Source organism: Chiloscyllium plagiosum, chromosome 14, assembly GCF_004010195.1.
Source record: "Chiloscyllium plagiosum isolate BGI_BamShark_2017 chromosome 14, ASM401019v2, whole genome shotgun sequence".
In the NCBI taxonomy this organism is placed as follows: domain Eukaryota; kingdom Metazoa; phylum Chordata; class Chondrichthyes; order Orectolobiformes; family Hemiscylliidae; genus Chiloscyllium; species Chiloscyllium plagiosum.
This window is the reverse complement of record NC_057723.1, coordinates 3010533-3032335: the sequence shown is the minus strand read 5'-3', so window position 1 is coordinate 3032335 and position 21803 is coordinate 3010533. Positions and strand designations below refer to the sequence as shown.

At 43.1% G+C, this 21803-nt stretch overlaps 1 long non-coding RNA gene across 2 annotated transcripts in view; it reads left to right on the top strand.

Annotated features, from left to right (window-relative positions):
• The window catches only part of LOC122556875, a 115455-nt gene that overhangs the window by 12261 nt on the left and 81391 nt on the right, over nt 1-21803 (top strand). The window contains exon 2 of one of the 2 annotated variants that reach the window (XR_006313680.1): nt 9103-9401. The exons of the other annotated variant lie outside the window; for it this stretch is intronic. This is a non-coding gene — a long non-coding RNA (uncharacterized LOC122556875). The remainder of the gene's footprint in view (nt 1-9102; nt 9402-21803) is intronic. 2 annotated transcript variants of the gene reach the window in all.

Here is a 21803-nt window from a genome sequence, read left to right as displayed (position 1 = left end):
CCAGAACTAGAGGGCATAGGTTTAGGGTGAGAGGGGCAAGATATAAAAGGGACCTAAGGGGCAACTTTTTGATGCAGAGGGTGGTACCCGTATGGAATGAGCTGCCAGAGGAAGTGGTGGAGGCTGGTACAATTGCACCATTTAAGAGGCATTTGGATGGGTATATGAATAGGAAGGGTTTGGAGGGATATGGGCCGGGTGCTGGCAGGTGGCTCTAGATTGGGTTGGGATATCTGGTCGGGATGGACGGGTTGGACTGAAGGGTCTGTTTCCATGCTGTACATCTCTATGATTCTATAACTCACAGCATTTAGGTGAAGTGTGACATGGGCTGGGTTGGAAGCACACTTATTCCAAATTCTTATTTCTCTGTTTTTCTAATTTATTGGTGAACTTTTAATCTCTTAACTTGCCTATTTTTTCGCAAAGAATTTGTATTTAAGAATTTGTCGCTCGATACCTTGGTCCCTAAGATTGTGCTGAAAGTGGCGATGTGTAAACGTTTTCCTGTACTCCTGTGAGTCTATCTGACAATAAAGCTAATTCAAATTCTAATCCAGAGGAGCAGGTAGTAGGGAATGGGTTGAAATCCCAGCAAACTAATTGGTGGAAATTAAATTTGATAAATAAATATAAAATGTAAAGTTTGTGACAGTAACTGAGGGCCTGAACCATTTTTTTTTCACTCATTCACAGGGTAAGGGTGTCTATGGCTAGGCAGCATTTATTACCCATCCCTAATTGCCCAGGGGCAGTTAAGAGTCAACCATATTGCTGTGGGTCAGGAATCTTATTAAGGCCAGATGAAGAAAGGTTGGCAGTTTCCTTCCCTAAAGGACATTAGTGACCTAGATGTTTTCTTCCTGACAGTCAGTAATGACTCATTGCCATCATTAGACTCTGAATTCCAAATTTTTATTGAATTGTAATTCCGGCATCTGCCATGGCCGGATTCAAACCTGGGTCCCCGCAACATTACCCGGGTCTCTGGATTAACAGTCCACTAGGCCATTGCCTCCTCTATCATTGATTGTTATATATTTTTTAAAAAATCTTGTTCATTAATGCACTTTAGGGAAGGAAGATCTGCCAATCTTTACCTAATCTAGGATAGGTGTGACTCCAGACCAATGGAAATGTGGTCTCAGAATGCCCTCTGGAAAGATCTAATGAACCACTCAGTTCAAGGGCAAGAAATGCTGATGTGTCGGTGATGCCCACTGAATGGAGAAAAAAACCATTGTGTCTGAAAGGGACAGCCTCTGGTGAGGCAGCATCAGCCTGTGTGTCGGACTCAAGGCTCTGATGCAGGCTTTGAACTGGCTTCGCTTGTGCAGCAGTGATGAACACATTGTACCTTCGCCAACATTGCCACAGAACCAAACAAAAATCTCTTCCAGAAAGGCTTACGTTTTAGTTAGAGATGATTTTTCCTAATTGGAAATGTGGTTTATTGCTCTAAATATTTGCAAAAGGAGTTACACGATAGTTTAAGGGCATTAATCGATCTAATGGATTATCCCATTAAAGCCCTTTTAAAAATGTATTATAATACATATGCTCAGTAAAACATTAAAGCAAATTACATTTGCTGTCTATTTCAGGCACTAATGTATTAAGTCCAGTGCACGTGATCAAAATCTTCACACCTTAGTGATCCTGATATTTGTTTAATGTATTAAAACCAACTCATTAACTTGAAAACGATTGATTTGGACATTATACTGTTGTTTGTTCTGTTACACATGTCACTCTCCGTTACTGCTTCACCACATTTTCGATGAACTAAACAGATAGAGAGACACACACTTAAGAAGGCGTCCTTTATAAATACACACAAGTGATTCTTTGATATTCTTTAAACATACCGCTAACAAAACCGCAGGATACCCTAAAGTACCTACGGTGCGTTTTGAAATAAAGTCACTGTTTTGAATGAGGAAATTTGCAGCTAATTTGTATTTATTATTTCCAGCACCTGCAGCTCTTTGTTTTTGTTTCCCCAACAATTGTCAACTTGGAAAAGATGAGCTCATCAGATTTTATCAGTTAAAATTCGCGCAACGCCAGGTTGTTTGAAAGTACAAGTTTTTGGTGCGCAGCCCCTATGTCAGGTAACGAGTGGGGCAGGATCATAGGACACAGAATCTACCGTAAAAGATTAAAATTTCATGCAACTGATGCAATGGCATTGCTTGAGGGATAGCTATTGGTCTGAACTACACAGAGGTTGCTCCCATCTGAGAAAACAGTCCGTGCCTCAATTTCACATAAACACCAATAAAAAAATTAGCTTATTGGAGCTTCATTTTGAAGGAAATAAGAATACAAGAACCAGGAGCAGGAGTAGGCCATTCAGTTCCTTGAGCTGCTCCACCATTTAGTACTATCATGACTGACCTCTTCTCAGCCTCAACTCCACTTTCCTGCCTGCTGTCCACAACACTGCATCTCATTACTGACTAAAAATTCTGTGTATAAATTTATTTAGTGTTCCAGCATCCACCACACTCTGGGGGAGTGAATTCCACAGACACATGACCCTCTGAAAACAATAGTTCCTCCTCACCTCTGCTCCCCTTTATCTCTGACTCTCTCATCTTTTTTCACACTTACCTATATCACCTTTTGATCTTTGTTAAAAATCACGCAACACCAAGTTATAGCCAAACAAGTTTATTTGGAAGCACTAGCTTTCAGAGCGCTGCTCCTCCATCAGGTGGTTGTGGAGAATAAAATTGTAAGACACAGGATTTATAGCAAAAGTTTACAGTGTGATGTAACTGAAATTATACATTGAAAAAGACCTGGGTTGTTTGTTAAGTCTCTCATCTTTTAGAATAACCACGCTGGTTTCAGTTCTTCCATATGTAAATCACAAAACTTTTCTTTAAAGTTACATTCTCAATTGATTTTTAACAATAGGTGCCATGTCGGCCCAGATAATGCATTGAAGGTGCGAGGTGCCCTGTGTGAGGCTTCTGTTCAGACTGATTCTAATCTAAAAAAGGGATTGACAGAATCTTTCTTGGTTTCATGCAGTTTTTGAGCAAAATAAAATGTAATTCTGCAAGTACAAATTCACCCACAAGCTTAGATGTGTGTGTGTGCGCAGGGTGGTTATGAGTGGCTATGAGAGAGTGTGCATATATGTATGTGTATGAGTGTGAGTGTAAAGGGGTATAAGTCTGTGAGAGGGTGCGTGTGTGTGTGCGTGCGTGTGTGTATGTGTGTATGTATGTGTCTGTGTCTGTGTGTGTGGTGCAGTGGGGTCACCTGTACTGTGACATAAACCCAAGGTCCCAGTCGAGCCCATCCCCATGGGTACCGAGTTTAGCTATCAGCCTCTGCTCGGCCACTTTGTGTTGTTGCCTGTCCCGAAGTCCGCCTTGGAGGATGGTCACCTGAAGATCCGAAGGTGACTGTCCCTGCTTGCTGAAGTGTTCTCTGACTGGGAGGGAACACTCCCGTCTGTTGATTTTTGTGCGGTGTCCATTCACCTTGTAATCTACAATCCCATTAAAGTCAAAGGTGGGGATATTTAGATGGTTGCGGCCAGATAATCTAAACTGTAAATCTGTCTGTATCTTTTTCTCATAGATAACCTGCGCTACATTTTACAGCAACTTCCCTCAAATATTTTACTTGACGTTTTCATCAGCTGTGGTCCCTTTATCTTTTCTTTTCTGACAATGCAAAGTCCCATGTGTGAAAGCAGAAATGGAGCAGATATTTCCGAACTTCTGCAAAATGAGATTATTGCTAGGTTTGCTCTTTGCAGATAAGGCTATCTGTTGTAATGAGGCAGTCAAGCTGGAAATTCTGTCGGGGAGAGCATCTGATTCCTTATCTGTGTGCGGTAGAAATTAGGCAGTGCACTCAAACTAAATTAGGGATTACAATCTTCTGGTGTTAATTCCATAGATACGAGGTTTACTGGTGGGCATTCACAGTTTGAGAAAGTGATAATGGCCATATCGTATTTCGACATCAGTGACAGTTTAGAGTCTGAATAAGTGCTAATGGCCTCACCCGGATGTATCAAGATTAGATTAGAATATTTAAATTTGGCTATTTCTAATCTTCAGGATTCCCCAAAGGGTTTCACAGATACTGGTGTAAACCTTGACTTTTGTACATTAATGTACAATCAACACTGACCTAGTCAGCGATATTCATGTCCCTTGAACAAATAAAAACACTTGAACAGATGGTAATGTGGCAACAGTCCAGTTTTATCACTCTGCTAACCTAACCTTGAATTTGATTGTCTTCACTTGTTATGTCTCCATCTGAGAATGTGGGAATTGTGTCTGGTTGTCAAACATACAGGACTGAGCTGGAGTGCTGAGGAATTAAAGGATTGTTTTCTCCAGAGCATTGGAGGCTGAGGAGCGACCTGATATAAGTTATGAGAGGCGTAGATAAGGTGGATAGCCAAGAGTCTTTTCCCAGGGTGGAAATGTCAAATAGTCAGGGGCACGGTTTTAAGGTGAGAGGAGGAAACTTTAAGGGAGATGTGATGGGTTTTTTACACAGAAGGTGTTGGTGCCTGGAACATGCTGCCAGAGGAGGTGGTAGGAGCAGATACAATAGAAAGTTTAAAAGGCATTTAGACAGACACATGAACAGGCAGGGAGTGGAGGGATAGGAACAATGTGCAGGCAGATGGCATTAGTTTAGTGTGGCACCATGGTTGGCAAAAATAATGGTGGGCTGAAGGGCCTGGTTCCCCTGCTGTACTGCACCATGTTCATCGATAATAGTCCGGGATGTATTTCTGGAATATGCCTTTGTAAAGCTGATCAGGAAAGAGATATGGTGGGTTTTGTTGAGGTTCATTGAGACAGAAAAACATGGAAAACAGGAGCAGGAGTTGGTCACTGTATCCCTTGAGCCTGCTCCGCCATTCAATATGACCATGGCTGATCGCCCAACTCAGTCCCTGGTTCCCACTTTCTCCCCCAAACCCTTCGATCCCTTTCACCCGAAGAACAATATCTGATTCAGAGTGCAAGCTAAGTGGAGTAATCATCAAAGATTGCTGAACCTTTAACATAATTCCTTTGTTTTTCTAGTTTACATTAAGCAGGACTTTAGTGTTAACAATTACCATTTTTTAAAAAAAATCTACTTAACTTTTTAACTTTGTTTCTTTTGCTACTTCATACCTAAGCTTTTTTGTGGCAACCTTATATGCTTTTCTCCTGTGCTTCTGTACTATAGAACACATGGCAATAGAATCTAAATCTAAATCTGATTCCTTCTCGCTAAGATTCAACGTTTCTGCCTTAAATGCTTTCTATGGCAGAGAATTCCACAGGCTCCCCACTCTCTGGGTGAAAAATTTCCTTCATCCCAGCTCTAAATGTCCTATCCTGTATCCTGTGACTCCTGCTCCTGGACTCCCTGGCCATTGGGAATAACTTTTGTAATGACCCTGTCAAGCCCTGTTAGAATGTTGTTAATTTCTGTGGGACACTCCCTCCAACCCCACACCATATTCTTCGAAACTCCAGTCCAAAACGATAATCCTAACATATCCAATCTTGCTTTGTGTGTCTTATTGAATGGTGGAGTAGGCTCGAGGGATACAGTGGCCAATTTCTGCTCTTGTTTTCTGTTTCCTAGGATAAATGCCATCAGGCCCAGGGGACTTATCTATTTATCTACATATCCAATCTTGCTTTGTGTGTCTTATTGAATGGTGGAGTAGGCTCGAGGGATACAGTGGCCAATTTCTGCTCTTGTTTTCTGTTTATCTGTTTCAATGGCCCTCAACAAAATCAGTCTCCATCCATAGCCAGAGCATCTTTCCTCAGATAGCAAGACCAAAACTAGACACAATACTCCAGATGTAGTCTCACCAAGGCTCCTGTAGCAAGGCATCCCTGCTCCCGTACTCGAATCCTCTCACTATGAAGGACAACGTGGGACTTGTCTTCTTCACTGCCTGTCGTATTTGCCATCAGAAACCGGTGCTCAAGGACACCCAGGTTTTGTGGCTCCTGACCTTTGCTCAATCTATTGCCATTCAGAGAAAAAATCTGCCTTCTTGTTTTTGCTCGCAAAGTGGAAACCCTCACCTGTATCCATATCATTATCTCATCTGCCTTTCATTTGCCGACTCACTCAGCTTGTCTTGAGCCACTCTGTGACGCAGTCCTCTGTTCATTCTGGGCTGTTCCCAGGGCCAGACACTGTGTTAAACACTGGCTGCTGCTGAATGACAAGTTATAGACACTAGGAGAAAGTGAGGACTGCGGATGCTGGGGATCAGAGCTTAAAAATGTGTTGCTGGAAAAGCGCAGCAGGTCAGGCAGCATCAAAAGAGAAGGAGAATCGACGTTTTGGGCATAAGCCCTTCTTCAGGAATAAGCATTCCTGAAGAAGGGCTTATGCCCGAAACGTCGATTCTCCTTCTCCTTTGATACTGCCTGACCTGCTGCGCTTTTCCAGCAACACATTTTTAAGTTATAGACACGCACTGGTCTCCTCATAACCTGCTTTCCTTCCAGTGCAATGTGGTTTCAGGAAGGTGCCAAAGCATCCCTGAAAGAGGTCAATTAGCCCATTGACTCATGGGAGTCCCCGGCTTGAATGTAGCTCCACTCTTAAATCCTGGGGTGAAGAATTGGCCCTTGAGTTTTCAGGAGACAAAAGACTTTAGCGCAATTTGCTTGACAACTTGTGCAGGACCTGAGAGGAACATTGCAAATATTTTTGCACTAGTGAGATTTGCTCACATGATACTCTTGATAATGTGGTGTGTCTGTGGAATTTGTTACCACACAAATCAGGTGAGGCCAAAACATTTGTGAGGCCAGTTCTGAGGAAGGATCACTCGACCTGAAATGTCAACTCTGATTTCCCTCTACAGATGCTGCCAGACATGATGAGCTGGTATAGTGGGGTGGCACAGTGGCTCAGTGGTTAGCACTGCTGTCTTACAGCACCAGGGATCTGGGTACAATTCCCACCGCAGGTGACTGTGTGGAGTTTGCACATTCTCCCTGTGTCTGCATGGGTTATCTCCTAGTGCTCCGGTTTCCTCCTACAATCCAAAGATGTGCAGGTCAGGGGAACTGGCCATGCTGAATTGCCCCATAGTGTTAGGTACATTAGTCAGGGGATTGGGTCTGGCTGGGTTACTCTGCAGAGGGTTGGCATGAACTTTTTGGGCTGAAGGGCCTGTTTCCATACTGTAGGGAATTGAAACTAATCTTTAAAAAAAAGCTTTTCCAGAAATTTCTGTGTTTGTTCTTTAGGCCAAAACATTGTATAATTTCAGGAAGGAGTTAGATTGGAGAAGGAGGTGTAGCACTTGGGTTAAAGGGATCAAAGGAGATGGGAGAGAAGAAGGATCAGGCTGTGAGATTGGCTGACCAATCAAGATCAGATCATAGGCTAAATTTGAAGGACTGAATGGCCTGTTTGAGCTCCTAATTTCCATGTTTCATAGAAGCATATTTTCTCACTACGTCTGCTTTTATTTCAGTTTGATTTCAAACAATAAATGAGAGGATGCATCTTTTATACCTCAATGCAGTCTCCACTCATTCTTCTAAAGATTGAGATGATAAAACAAAGTGGGCATGACATTGTTAATGGAAAAACTAAGCCATTTGAGTGCTTTGCTTATCTTGCTGCAGAGAAACCAAATCCAAATCTATCTGTGACACTTTGTTGATAGGAATTCTGTGTAGACGTAAAAAGATAACACAAGGGCTATATTCTCGCTTTGAAAGCAGGGAGTGGATGTCAAATCGACTTCCAGGTCAGCCAAGAGGAAGTAGCTCTCAATGGGATTTTATCTGGGATAGCTTGCTATGTGATGTGGGACAGGTCCCTAAGTGTGGGAGCTGGAATCGAAAAGCTGGAGATGTATGACACTTTCCACCCAGAGGCAAAACTAGTGAAAAAAAGGTAAATAAATGCATTTGGTGTACTGGAGTTCCATTTTGAAGTAAATAAGACCATAACAACTAGGAGCAGGAGTAGGCCATTCAGCCCCTTGAGCCTACTCTGCTACTTAGTATGAACATAGCCTCAACTTCATTTTCCTGCAGGTCTACGTAACCCTGCAACCCATTATTAATTAAATATCTGTCCACCTCCTCTTTAAATTTGCTTACTGTCCCAGTATCCACCTCACTCTGGGATGGTGAATTCCACAGATTCATGACACTTTGAGTGAAGTAATGTCTCCACATCTGTTTTAAATCTGCCACCCCTTCTCCTAAAACTATGACCTCTCATTCTAGATTACCCCACATGAGGAAACATCCTCTCTATGTCTACTTTGTCAATCCCCTTCATCATCTTTTATACCTCAATGAAATTTCCTCTCATTCTTCTAAACTCCAGACTGAAGAACGCCTCACCTTCTGCCTTGGGACCCTGAAACCATACGTCGGCATCAGTGTCGATTTTTCCATATTCCTCCAATTCAACAATGCCCTCTTGAACTGTTCCAACTGTCCATCTTCCTTCCCACCTATCCGCTCCAACCTATCACTGTCACTCCCCAACCGGAATCTTCCTATCACCTTCCAAGCTACCTTCCCCCCCCAGTCCCACCCCCTTCCTGTTTATCTCTCAGCCCCCTTTCCCCACCCCTACATTCCTGATGAAGAGCTTATGCCTGAAACATCAATTCTCCTGCTCCTCGGATGCTGTCTGACCTGCTGTGCTTTTCCAGTGTCACACTCTCAACTCTGATCTCCAGCATCTGCAATCCTCACTTTCTCCTCATCCTAAACTGCTCAATCTTTCTTCATAAGACACACCCCTCAACCCTGGAATCATCGAGTGAACCTCCTATGGACTGCCTCCAATGTAACTACATTTCCCCTCAAGTAAATGGAGCAAAGTTATACATTATACTCCATGTGTGGTCTCACTAATGCCTGATACAGTTGCAGTAGCACCTCCCTACTTTTGTACTCTATTCTTTTAGCAATAAATGTCATAAAATAAACAGGATGATCAGACAATATGGTTCATGAGCATGCTTTGCTGCTTTATATTCCTTGCATTTGGGGATAGATAGTTCCCCAATTTCAAGTAACCTCCTTTCTCATCCTCCTTCTCTCTTTCTAGCCCCTCCCCCTCCCTTCCATCCCTCTGATTGACTCTTCCTTCCAGCCACCTACTGGATTCATCCCTCCCATCTACCTGCATTCACCTATCACTACTTCACCACTTAGCCCCTCTCCCACCCAAACCTCTCACCCACACCCCCCCCCCCACCTCCTTTTATCTGCAGCTCCACCAACAGCCATCCCCAATCCTGAAGAAGAGCTACCTGAAACGTTGACATTTCCTGATGCTGCCCGGCTTGCTGTGTTCTTCCAGCTTCCTGCTTGCCCACCCTGGGATAGCTACAGGTGGAAGGAAGGGTAAGCAAACAAGAAGGAATGTTAACAGCGGAAAATATCATTGCCAAGTGGCATGTGGTTTATCCAACATTGTCCCTGGTGCGTATCATGATGGGAATCCAGGATGAGGAACCTGTGTGGGCACTGGCTCCTGTATGAGGATTCTGATGAAGAGTCACAGCTGACTCAAAAAGTCAATGGTTTCTCTCTCCACACAGACCAGCTGAGCTTTTCCAGCACTTTGTGTTTCCTGTGTTCAGCATTCGCCATATTTTGCTTTTATTTTGCTTCATTAAGAGCCCACTGACAATAGCTAAAGGAAATCAACTGGGATTTTTCAATCAGCATTCACCCATTTTCCCAGTAATAATTCCTAATTTCCCAAGTGACAGAGCAGCCTCATTCTTGCTGGGGAATCATTATTAATGAGCAGTGTTCCAAACAAAATGGTCAGCTTCTTACAGCAATAGCTGAAGTATGCTGAATCCTTTCCTTGCTTTACATGTGAAAGGGAATCTACAATAAACCACATTCCAAAAGCTCAGAATTTTCCCCTCAAGGCCATTGAGGGAAACCATTTGGAACTGTGGTAACACAGAAATGGGATGTTGGTGGGAGGAAGGGTAATAATGGAGAGTTAATTTGTGGGACAGAAGAGGGGAGGGACGAGAAGTTAGCGAGACATGACCAACAGAAATATATAGATTTTAATGAGTGAGTTTGTGCATTTTAAACAGATAGCACAATTATAAACTGCAGCACAACTATGCTAATTATACAGCGAAGAAGTTTTATTGTGAAACCTCGTAAAGTATGCATTTCATGCCTGAACTCCTTACCTGATGACAGCACCAGCAATCAAAAGTGTTTAGAAAACCAAAAATGCCAATTGCAATGTTAGGAGTTAATGACATCTCTTTTCACCTCTCTTAACAACATCCCATAATAGGCCTTACGCAGCAGGCTTGTGAACTGTCTGGCGGACTGAAAGGGAAGGTGATGACCTCGTGCTATTATCACTGGGCTATTAACCCAGAGATCCAGGGTAATGTTCTGTGAACCCAGGACTGAATCCCACCATGGAAGATGGTGGAATTTGAATGTTATAAAAAGCTGAAATTGAAATTTCTATTCTTTAAATTAAAACTTTGGCGGCATGGTGACTCAGTGCTTAGCACAGTTGTCTCACGGTGTCAGGGACCGTGGTTTGATCTGAACCGTCAGGCAACTGTCTGTGAGGACCTTGTATGATCTCCTTGCATCTGCAAGGGTTTGCTTTGGTTTCCTCCCACAGTCCAAGGCTAGGCAGGTGAGGTGGGATTGGCCAAGCTAAATTGTCCCATAGTTTGCATGTTAAGTGTATTAACCATTGGAAGAGAAAAGTCTAGTTATGCTCATGAAAGCATTGTCAGGAAAAGTGCATCGAATCCCTATAGTGTAGAAGCAGGCCATTTAGCCCAGCAAGTTCACACCAACCCTCGAAAGAGCATCCCACCCAGATCCACCCCATCGCTGTAACCCTGCTCTTCCAATGGTTAATTCACTTAACATGCAAACTATGGGACAATTTAGCTTGGCCAATCCCACCTCACCTGCCTAGCCTTGGACTATGGGAGGAAACTGGAGCAAATCCTTGCAGATGCAAGAAGATCATACAAGGTCCTCACAGACAGTTGCCTCAGTGTTCGGATCGAACCACGGTCCCTGACGCCGTGAGACAACTGTGCTAAGCACTGAGTCACCATGCCGCCCAAAGTTTAATTTAAAGAATAGAAATCTCAATCTGAGACAGTGTATAATATAATGCTGCATGAAGTGGCCAAACCATTTCATCATCAGATCTCAAATAAAGTGGAAAGGAAATCTTTGCAAGGACAGAACTGAGCAGGACTGAACTGCTACAAGAAAATCACTCCAGTTTAATTAACTATTCCTGCAAAATTACTTTGCTTCACATATGTACATGGCTTGACACAGAGGTCAACAGCATGGCATGGTCATTTCTTTACAGCTTGCTAACATCTATGTTTAATGGATTGGTGGGGGAAAATGACCAAATGCTATTAATTAGAAACAGGCCTCAGTATGTGAACTTTGCGACTTTGATTCTGCTGATCCTTCTATCTGTGCTCTGGGGAAGTCTTGCTGGAGAAGGAGTGGGTCACCAGGTCTTGGCTGTAGCACTGTATAGCAGCACAGTGGCACTGTAGCTCTGTACAGCAGGAAAGAATGTTTGATCAACCCTGGAAGCAGCTTAGAGAGAACCCAGAGGTGATTAAGAAAACCACAGAATTAAAATGGGAAAGAATCCTGTTATAAATCCAGGCAGCCCTGCAGCCAAGATCTGAGGACCTCAATCTCCACAGCTCCCACTGCCTTCTGAGTATAAGTCCATGGGTCCTCCTGGTCACTTGCAGATAATCTGTTTCTCTCCTCTCTTTCACAACCTGCTCTAAAACCTTGGAGCTTGCTTCCTCCCGTGATGGGCCATTTCTAAATGTCTCCCATGCTAGAATGCCTTCCTGCATGACTTCCAGCACCTCCTCTGAGCACTGTGCACCCCCTGATGAGGCAGTACATTTTAGTGGCACTGTCAAGATGTATCGTATTCAGTTGCTGATGTGTGCTGCCAATGAGCAGTCCAATATTCCAGGCCATGACTGATCATCTCCCTTAATGTCATATTCATGGACTATCTCTATTTCCACTGAAGTCATTAGCAACTAGACATCCTTGTCTTGAACATAGTCAGTGCTTCCACAGCCCTCTAGGGAGGGGGTCATAAAGATTCATCACCTTTTATTCTGAGACAGTTTCCCCTTTTTGTGGACCCAATACTAAGGGGAAATATCCTTACCCTATCTAGTCTGACTCCCCCTTTTAGAATTTTGTGAATTCCTTTGCGATCACCTCTTATTATAGCCATAGAGTCACACAGCACGGGAACAGACCCTTCGGTCTGACCAGACCATACCAACCAGGTCCCCAAACAAAACTAGTCCCACCTGCCTGGGCTTGGGCCATATCCCTCCAACCCCCTTCTTTCATGAACTTATCCTTCTAAGCTCCGGAGAATAGTGGCCCAGTCTCCTTAATCTCTCCTCAAGAGTCTCTCTATCCCAACAATCAGTCTGCTGAATCTTCACTTCACTCCCTCCATGGCAAGTGTATCCTTCCTTATGCAAATGGACTGAACTACATTGCAATACTCCCGAGGCACTCACCTCAGGGTTCTATATAATTGAAGTGAGATATCTTTGCTCCTGGGTTCAAATTCTCTTGGGGTGTGGGGGATGTAGTAAATGTTTAATTGCCATTTGCATTTTGCTTAGCTTGCTGAACCTGTGTATTAGTTTATTAACAAGGACACCAAGGACGCCAATGCTTTTCAATCTCTCACCATTTAAAAATAGACTGCACTTCTGTTTCTCCTATGAAACTGGATGACTTCACACATATTCCCGCCTCAGGCGCCTGACTGTGTGGAGTTTGCACGTTCTCTCCGTGTCTGCGTGGGTTTCCTCCGGGTGCTCCGGTCTCCTCCCACAGTCCAAAGATGTGCAGGTCAGGTGAATTGGCCATGTTAAATTGCCCGTAGTGTTAGGTAAGGGGTATATGTAGGGGTATGGGTGGGTTACGCTTCGGCGGGGCGGTGTGTACTTGTTGGGCCGAAGGGCCTGTTTCCACATTGTAATGTAATGTAATCTAATCTAATCTAATATCCACATTAAATTCCTTCTGCCATGTTCTTGTTCTCTTTAATCAACCTCTCTAAATTCCTTTGAAGCCTTTTCACAACCCCCTCAGATTCTGCTAAGTTTTGTATTATCTACAAATTTGAAAATACTACAGTTTTGGTTCAATACATTGTGAAACTTGAAAGAGTTCAGAGAAGAGTTACAAGGATGTTGCCAGGGTTGGAAGGTTTGAACTGTATGGAGAGGCTGAATAGGCTGGGGCTGTTTCCCTGGAGTGTCAGAGGCTGAGGCGTGACCTTATAGAGGTTTATAAAATCACGAGGGACGTGATAAGATAAAGAGACAAGGTCTTTATCCTGGGGTGGGGGAGTCCAGAACGAGAGGACATAGGTTTAGAGTGAGAGGAGAAAGATATAAAAGGGACCTAAAGTGCAACGTTTTCGCACAGAGGGTGGTGTGTATATGGAATGAGCTGCCAGAGGAAGTGGTGGAGGCTGGTACAATTGCAACATTTAAGAGGCATTTGGATGAGTATATGAATAGGAAGGGTTTGGAGGGATATGGGTCGGGTGCTGGCAGGTGAGACTAGATTGGGTTGGGATATCTGGTCGGCATGGATGGGTTCGACCGAAGGGTCTGTTTCAGTGCTGTACATCTCTATGACTTTATGACTCTATATAAATTGTTGATATAGATTATAAATAGCTGCAGTTGAAACACTGTTCCTTCTCATACCCTATTAGTCACAGATCTGCCAACTTGAAAATGACATACTTATTCCTACTCTCTGCTTTCTGCCTATAAACCATTCCTCAATCCATTCTAATGTTTCATGCCCAATCTCTTGATTGCTAACCTCCTGCTTTGAAATTTCTCAAAAGCCTTCTGAAAATCCAAATGCACTGCATTCATTGGTTCCCCTTTATCCACTCTGCTGGTAACACCCTCAGAATTATTGATTACACGTGTGAAACATGACTTCTCCTTCATAAATCTATGCTGACTCTCTCCAATCTAACAACCTAACTATTCAGTAATTGCATCTTTGAGAATAAATTCTAGTACTTTCTCTACTACTGATGTCAGGCTGAGTGTACATAGTTCCTTTTTTCCCTCCCGCCCTATATTAAATCACGTGGTTGTATACGCAACCTTCCAATCTACAGGCACAATTGGAAAATTAGTCAAAGTGTAAAATTTAATGCATCCATTATCTTTGCAGCTACCTCTTTTAACAATTTCAAGTGAAAACCATCAGGTCCCAAGATATGTCAATTTTACAATCCAATTTCTCCAAACAACATTTATAAATACTAATTTATTTCAGTTCTACTCTCTCATTAGACCCTTAGATATTAACTAATTCAGGGAGATTTCTTGAATCTTCCCTCTAAAGACAATCCCCAAAGTACTCATTTAGCTTCTCTGCAATTTTTCTGTTCACATTATAAATTCTCCAGTGTCTGCCCATAAAGGACCCAATTTTGCTTTGGCTAATCTTTTACCTGTTTTTAACCTCTTGAACATTTACATTATTCTCTTTCGACTTATCAATTTCTTGGTTCTTCTTATAAAAGGAAATTCATGCTAATGTTGAAAATCTGAAAAGGTAACAGAACACAGTTCTGAAGCAGTTCTATTGGGTTCAAAACATTAACACTGCCTCTCTCTCTCCATGCATACTGAAAAACCCAAACATGTTTCTCCAGCAGTTTTTGTTTTGATTTTTGTTGAATTATAAAATTCTCCCAATCTTCAGTCTTACAACTTTCGTTTGTCAAATGTACAAACCTCTTCCTTTGAACTGAAACTATCCTAACATCCCTTGTTAGTCATGGCTGTCTTATTTTTCCTGCAAAGAATTCACTCAGATTGGTCACAAATAATATTTGCTTTTGAAATCCATTCTTTCTTGATGCATTTGAATTCTACTTAGATTAGAATTGTTTTATAAGGAGAGTTCGAACTACCATCATTGAAATATAGAAGAATGAAAGGCGATTTTATTGAAACACAAAAGATTTTTTAGGGACTTGGCAGGGTAGATGCATGAGAATCTTGGACATCAGGATATGGGGTCATGCATCTAAAACAGAGTTGAGGAGGAATTTCTTCTCTCAGAGGAGAGTGCATCTGTGGGATTCTTTATCACAGAGGACTGCTTATGCTGGGCTATTAGATCATGACTCAAGATCATGACTAAAGACTGACAAAGGATAGATCAGGATATTTTTAGAGTGCAGGAAGTTAAATACAATGGATATCCAATGCGATTTGGGGTTTTATGTGTACACAGGTCTTTAAAATTCCACAAACAAGTGCAGAAAATAGTCAAGATGGCTAATGGAATGTCAGCCTTCATATCTAAAGGGCTGGAGTATCGAGATACAGACAAGACACTGCAGTTATACAAAACCCTAGTTAAACCACACATGGAATACAGTGAGCAGATCTGGGCACCACACCATAGGAAGGACATGTAGACCCTGGAGGGAGTTCAACGTAGGTTTACAAGGATGACCTGGTCTTCAGGGGTTAAGTTATAAGGAGAATTCAGGCCTTTATTCTCCAGGATTTAGAAGGTTAAGGGGTGATCTAATCAAGGTCATTAGAATATTAACTGGGAAAGTCAGAGTAAATAAAGATAAATTATTTCCACTGGTTGAAGATGTGAGAACCAGGGGCAGAGTCTAAGAATTAGGGCCTGGCCTGTCAGGAGAGATGTCCAAAAGTGCTTCGACATGGAAAGAGTAGTGGAGGTTCGGAACTCTCTTCCTCAAACGGTGGCCGATGTTAATTCAACCATTCAATTTAAATCTGAGATCGACAACTTTTTATTAAACAAGTGTATCAAGGGACATGGGCTCAAGGTAGACATGTGGAGTGAGGCCACAGAATCAGCTGTGATCTTATTGAATGATGGAACAGGCTCGAGGGGTTGAAAAGCCTCCTCCTGTTCCTATGTTATTTTGTTCCAAGCATAAAAACAAAAGAACATGGAACAGGAGTAGGCCATTCAGCCCCTCAGGCCTGCTCCAGCATTTAATACAAATAAGGCTGGCCTCATTTTGGCCTTAACTCCACTTTCCTGCCCACTGTCCATAATCCTTTAATCCATTACTAGTAAAAAATCCATCTTTCTCTCTCTCTCTCTCCTCCATAAATTTACTCAATGTCCCAGCTTCGATCATACTCTGGGGTGAATTCCAAAGATTCATGACCCTGTGAGAGAAGTAATTTCCCCTTGTTTCAGTTTTGAATCTGCCCCCCCCGCCCACTTATCTGAAGACTATGACTAAAGGATTGGACACTCTGGAGGCAGGAAGCATGTTTCTACAGATGGGTGAGTCCAGAACCAGAAGACATACTTTAGAAGTCAGGGGTAGGCCATTTAGAACAGAGTTGAGGAGAAACTTCTTCACCCAGAGAGTGGTGGGTGTGTGGAATTCTCTGCACCATGTGCTGTTCCAGCAATAAAGTTTCAACTTTGATCTCCAGCATCTGCAGATCTCACTTTCTCCTAGGCCATTTAGAACAGAGTTGAGGAGAAACGTCTTCACCCAGAGAGTGGTGGGTGTGTGGAATTCTCTGCACCAGAAGGCAGTGGAGGCCAAGTCTCTGGATACTTTCAAGAAAGAGATGGAGAGAGCTCTTAAAGATAGTGAAATCAAGGGTCTTGGGGATATTCAGGAGCAGGATACTGATTGCGGATGATCAGCTATGATCATAATGAAAGGTGGGAAGGGCAGAATGGCCTACTCCTGCACCTATTGTCTATTGTCTATGACCTAGCAATGTAGATTACCCCACATGAGGAAACATAATTTCTCCATCTACTTTGTTCATCTCCTTTAGCATCTCATTTACCTCAATGAGATTAGATTAGGTTAGAGATGTCCTCTCATTCTTTAAACTCCAGATGGTGTAGTCCTGAACTATTCAATCTCTCTTCATAAAACAAAACCCTCATCTTTGGAACCAATCTGGTAAACATCCTCTGAACTGCTTCCAATGTAATTACACATCTGCACAGTTCTGCAGGTGTGGTCTCGCTCACATTGTACAATTGCAGCAACAACCTGAATTAGACAGGTTTTTAATCAATCAGGGAAATCAAGGTTTATAAGGAAATGGCCGAAAGCAGAGCTCTAGACTCTCAGGTCAGCCATGACCTCACTGAATGGGGAAGCAGACTCGATGGACTGAATGGACTTCTTCTGCTCCATAAGGCTGAAAGATACATGAGTATTAGGCCATTCGCTCTTTGAATTTATTCCATCATTCCATCATGGTGCATATGTTTCTCAAACTCCATTATCCTGTTTTCTCCCCATAACCTTGATGCCCTTACTAATCAAGATTAAAGTCTTAATATCTTCTGTTTCCTATGTTAGAACAATTATTTCACTTCAAAATGTGGGCTTGTTGGGCCGAAGGGCCTGTTTCCACACTGTAAGCAATCTAATCAAATCAAAAAAAAAGACTTGATTGGCTGTAACCTACTTTGAGATATTCAGTGATTTTGAAAAGTGCTATATAGAATTACACAGTGCACTCAAACTCACTTAATCACGAGATAAAGTAATACTTGATCATCAGATCGGATTTGCCTCATCAGTTTTACGAAGAGCACCTTGTGGTGCCCAGTGGTCGGGGAAGATTTCAAACAGTTCAGTAATATTCTCAAATCATTCGATTCCAACTTTATCCTCCATCAAAGCTGCAGTTTACTTTACATTAAAATGAGAGAGTGAGCTTTTTGTTTTAAAGCTAATTTATTCCCTTCAAAGCTGCAGCAATGATCATAGGAGCTTGCAGCTCAAGCTGATAGCTACCATTTGGCCCATTCGTTAAGATTTTCCGACAACTGTTCAACTTGTTCCCCACAGTCCAACTCGTTCTCCTTTGCAAATATAAAATTGTTGCTGAATCTGCTTCCATCAGACAACCAGCTTTGATACGGATCCCAGGCATAATTTTGTCTTCTGAGAGAAAATTACATCATCATCACCACACATCGCCTTTGTAGGTTGCAGCTGAGAAAACACATCGGCATTCAGGCCAGGCAATGTTTGTCCTTTTGTTCAAACTGCATTTACCACTCCTGTTTCTACATCACTTTAATCCATTTTCTTTCATCCACACATACAATCTACCCTGCTGTAACTACAGACCTCAGATTTAATTCCTCGAGGTTCCCAAACAGTTTCTCTGAAATCCTCCCTCAGCACTGACCCTCTTGTCTGTGCACCATTCGCTCAGTACAGTCCCTCCAATAGTGCACCATTCTCTGAGTACTGTCTCTCTGACACTGCACCACTCCCTCAGCACTGATCCTCTTGTCTGTGTACCATTCCCTCAGTACAGTCCCTCCAATAGTGCACCATTCTCTGACTACTATTTCTCTGACACTGCACCACTCCCTCAGCACTGACCCTCTTGTCTGTGCACCACTCCCTCAGCATACTCCCTTCAATAGTGCGCCACTCCCTGAGTACTGTCTCTCTGACACTGCACCACTCCCTCAGCACTGACCCTCTTGTCTGTGCACCATTCCCTCAGCATACTCCCTTCAATTGTGCGCCACTCCCTGAGTACTGTCTCTCTGACACTGCACCACTCCCTCAGCACTGACCCTCTTGTCTGTGCACCATTCCCTCAGTACAGTCCCTCCAATAGTGCACTACTCCCTCAGCACTGTCTCTCTGACATTGCAGTACCCTCTCAGCACTGACTCTCTAAGAATTGAGGGCTGAAGGCAGAGGACGTGAAAGTTTAAGATTAGATGCGATTGCATTAAATGGCACAGCAGGCCTGAGGAACTTGATTGTCCACTTCAGTTCCAATTTCCTCCTTTCTGTTATCTCTGGATGATCAGATTCACCGCTGAGGGAAATCTAGGTTAGATTCAGTGGATGATGTTCAGAATTCAACACTGCACTGGAGCAGGATCTTACAGGGCACAATAAAGGTCTGGATTGAGATTTACGTTTGCAACTTTCTCCATCAGATACAAGAACAGCATTCAACACAGGGAAGCTGACATTGCGGTGGAATTGTTGATGCAGCATCTGCAATGTTCTTTTTTAATTGTATTTCATTAGGTAAAGCTGCCTCAGTGCTGCAGAATGTTCCACTTGATTTATTCTTTTTCTGCGTAGATGTCAAGATGAGTGACTTCACCATCTGGTGTGGAGTAAGCTGCTGTGGAATGGTCACCAGTGCAATGTTTTGGATAGCAGTATCTGTCTGAAGGCTGCTTTCCACAGGTTAAAGGAGTAATCAATCTGGCTGTAACCGTGTTTCACTAATAAGCAGCTCATTGGAAAGGGTGACATCTTCCACATGATCCAAGACTAGACATCCACAGACAGCCAGTTGTCAACATTGCCACATGTTTCACCCTGCAGGTGAGTGGGCAGCGTGCTGTCTTCAGACTAGGGGGTGGAAGGGGTGGTGTTATTGAAAAGTTCAGCGAGCAAGAATCAGAGGATTGTGCTGTTCAGCGGGAAGGTGGAGCCTAACTTGTCATTGAGACCAGTAACATCAGAAGTTGGGATTTGCACATCCTGCTGTAAAAGGCAATGTGCTGTTAGCAGGCAATTCATGTGCTGGCGGCCAGAAACAGGAGGAATATTCATTCACGTAGAAGCATCAAAGAGTGAGGCTAGAGGAGACATGTTGGCCTTTTGAATGTGTCAATGTGATCATGATCATCCCTTCAAGTATCCCATTTATATCCATTGCCTTTTGATCCCTCAGACCAGGTTTATAGTTCCTTAAAAGTGGAGTCGCAGGTAGATAGGATAGTGAAGAAGGCGTTTGGTACGCTTTCCTTTATTGGTCAGAGTATTGAGTACAGGAGTTGGGAGGTTATGTTGTGAAACTTGAAAGGGTTCAGAAAAGATTTACAAGGATGTTGCCGGGGTGGAGAATTTGAGCTATAGGGAGAGGCTGAACAGGCTGCAGCTGTTTTCCCTGGAGTGTCGGAGGCTGAGGGGTGACCTTATAGAGGTTTATAAAATTATGAGGGGCATGGATAGGGTAAATAGACAAAGTCTTTTCCCTGGGGTGGGGGAATTCAGAACTAGAGGGCATAGATATAAGGGTGAGAGGGGAAAGATATAAAACAGACCTAAGGGGCAACTGTTTCTCACAGAGGGTGGTGTGTGTATATAATGAGCTGCCAGAGGATGTGGTGGAGGCTGGTACAATTGCAACATTTAAAAGGCACCTGGATGGGTATATGAATAGAAAGAGTTTGGAGAGTTATGGGCTAGGTGCTGGCAAATGGGACTAGATTGGGTTGGGATATCTGGGCGGCATGGACAGGTTGGACCAAAGGGTCTGTTTCTGTGCTGTACATCTCTATGACTCTTTAACTGCACCTTACACCTTCTTCAAAATATTCAATGTTTTGGCCTCAACCACTTTCTGTGGCAGAGAATTCCACAGGCTCCCCACTCTCTGGGTGCAGACATTTCTCCACATTTGAGTCCTAACTAGACGAGCCGGTATCCTTAGATTGAGACCTTGGTTCTGGACTCCCTGGTCATTGTTAACATTAACCACCTAGACAGCTCCATTGTTCCGCTGAGTATTCTATTTGCAGAAAGACACATTCTTGGTGAGACCTTGCACCCCTCCACCTTGAGGATGGGATTGGAGCAACATTTAGACCTGTACCAGGATAATATTAAAATGGGAAGCACAAATAAGTATCAAGCTCCAGTTTCTCATGTGGTAAATCTAATTCTGTTTTACCAATATAGCAGGTGCAGCTTCCTGGCATATACCCAGTACAATTATAGTAGACACTTTGGTGCCCATTTTACATCTGGACAAAGACAACACAGGAACATAGGAGCAGCAATAGGCCATTCAGCCCCTCGAGCCTGTTCCACCATTCAGTGAGATCGTGGCTGATCTATGTCCTAACTTCATATACCTGACTTTGCCACATATTCCTTTATGCCTTTGCTGAACAAAATTTTATCAATCTCAGATATAAATCTCAAATGATCCAGCATCCACTCCTACCTTCAACATCTACCAACCTTTGTGTGTCAAAGTGTTTCCTAAATTCTCTCCTGAATGGTCTGGTCCTCATTCTCAGACTATGTCCCCTGGTTCAATCCTAACCAGTTGAAATAGTTCATCTTTATCTACTCTGTATTTTCCTGTTAGTATCTTAGAACATAGAACATAGAACAGTACAGCACAGAACAGGCCGTTCGGCCCACGATGTTGTGCCGAACATTTGTCCTAGCTTAAGCACCCATTCATGTACCTATCCAATTGCCGCTTAAAGGTCACCAATGATTCTGACTCTGCCACTCCCACAGGCAGCGCATTCCATGCCCCCACCACTCTCTGGGTAAAGAACCCACCCCTGACATCTCCCCTATACCTTCCACCCTTCACCGTAAATTTATGTCCCCTTGTAACACTCGGTTGTGCCCGGGGAAAAAGTTTCTGACTGTCTACTCCATCTATTCCTCTGATCATCTTATAAACCTCTATCAAGTCACCCCTCATCCTTCGCCGTTCCAACGAGAAAAGGCCGAGAACTCTCAACCTAGCCTCGTACGACTTCCTCTCCATTCCAGGCAACATCCTGGTAAATCTTCTCTGCAACCTCTCCAAAGCTCCCACATCTTTCCTAAAGTGAGGCGACCAGAACTGCACACAGTACTCCAAATGTGACCTAACCAAAGTCCTGTAC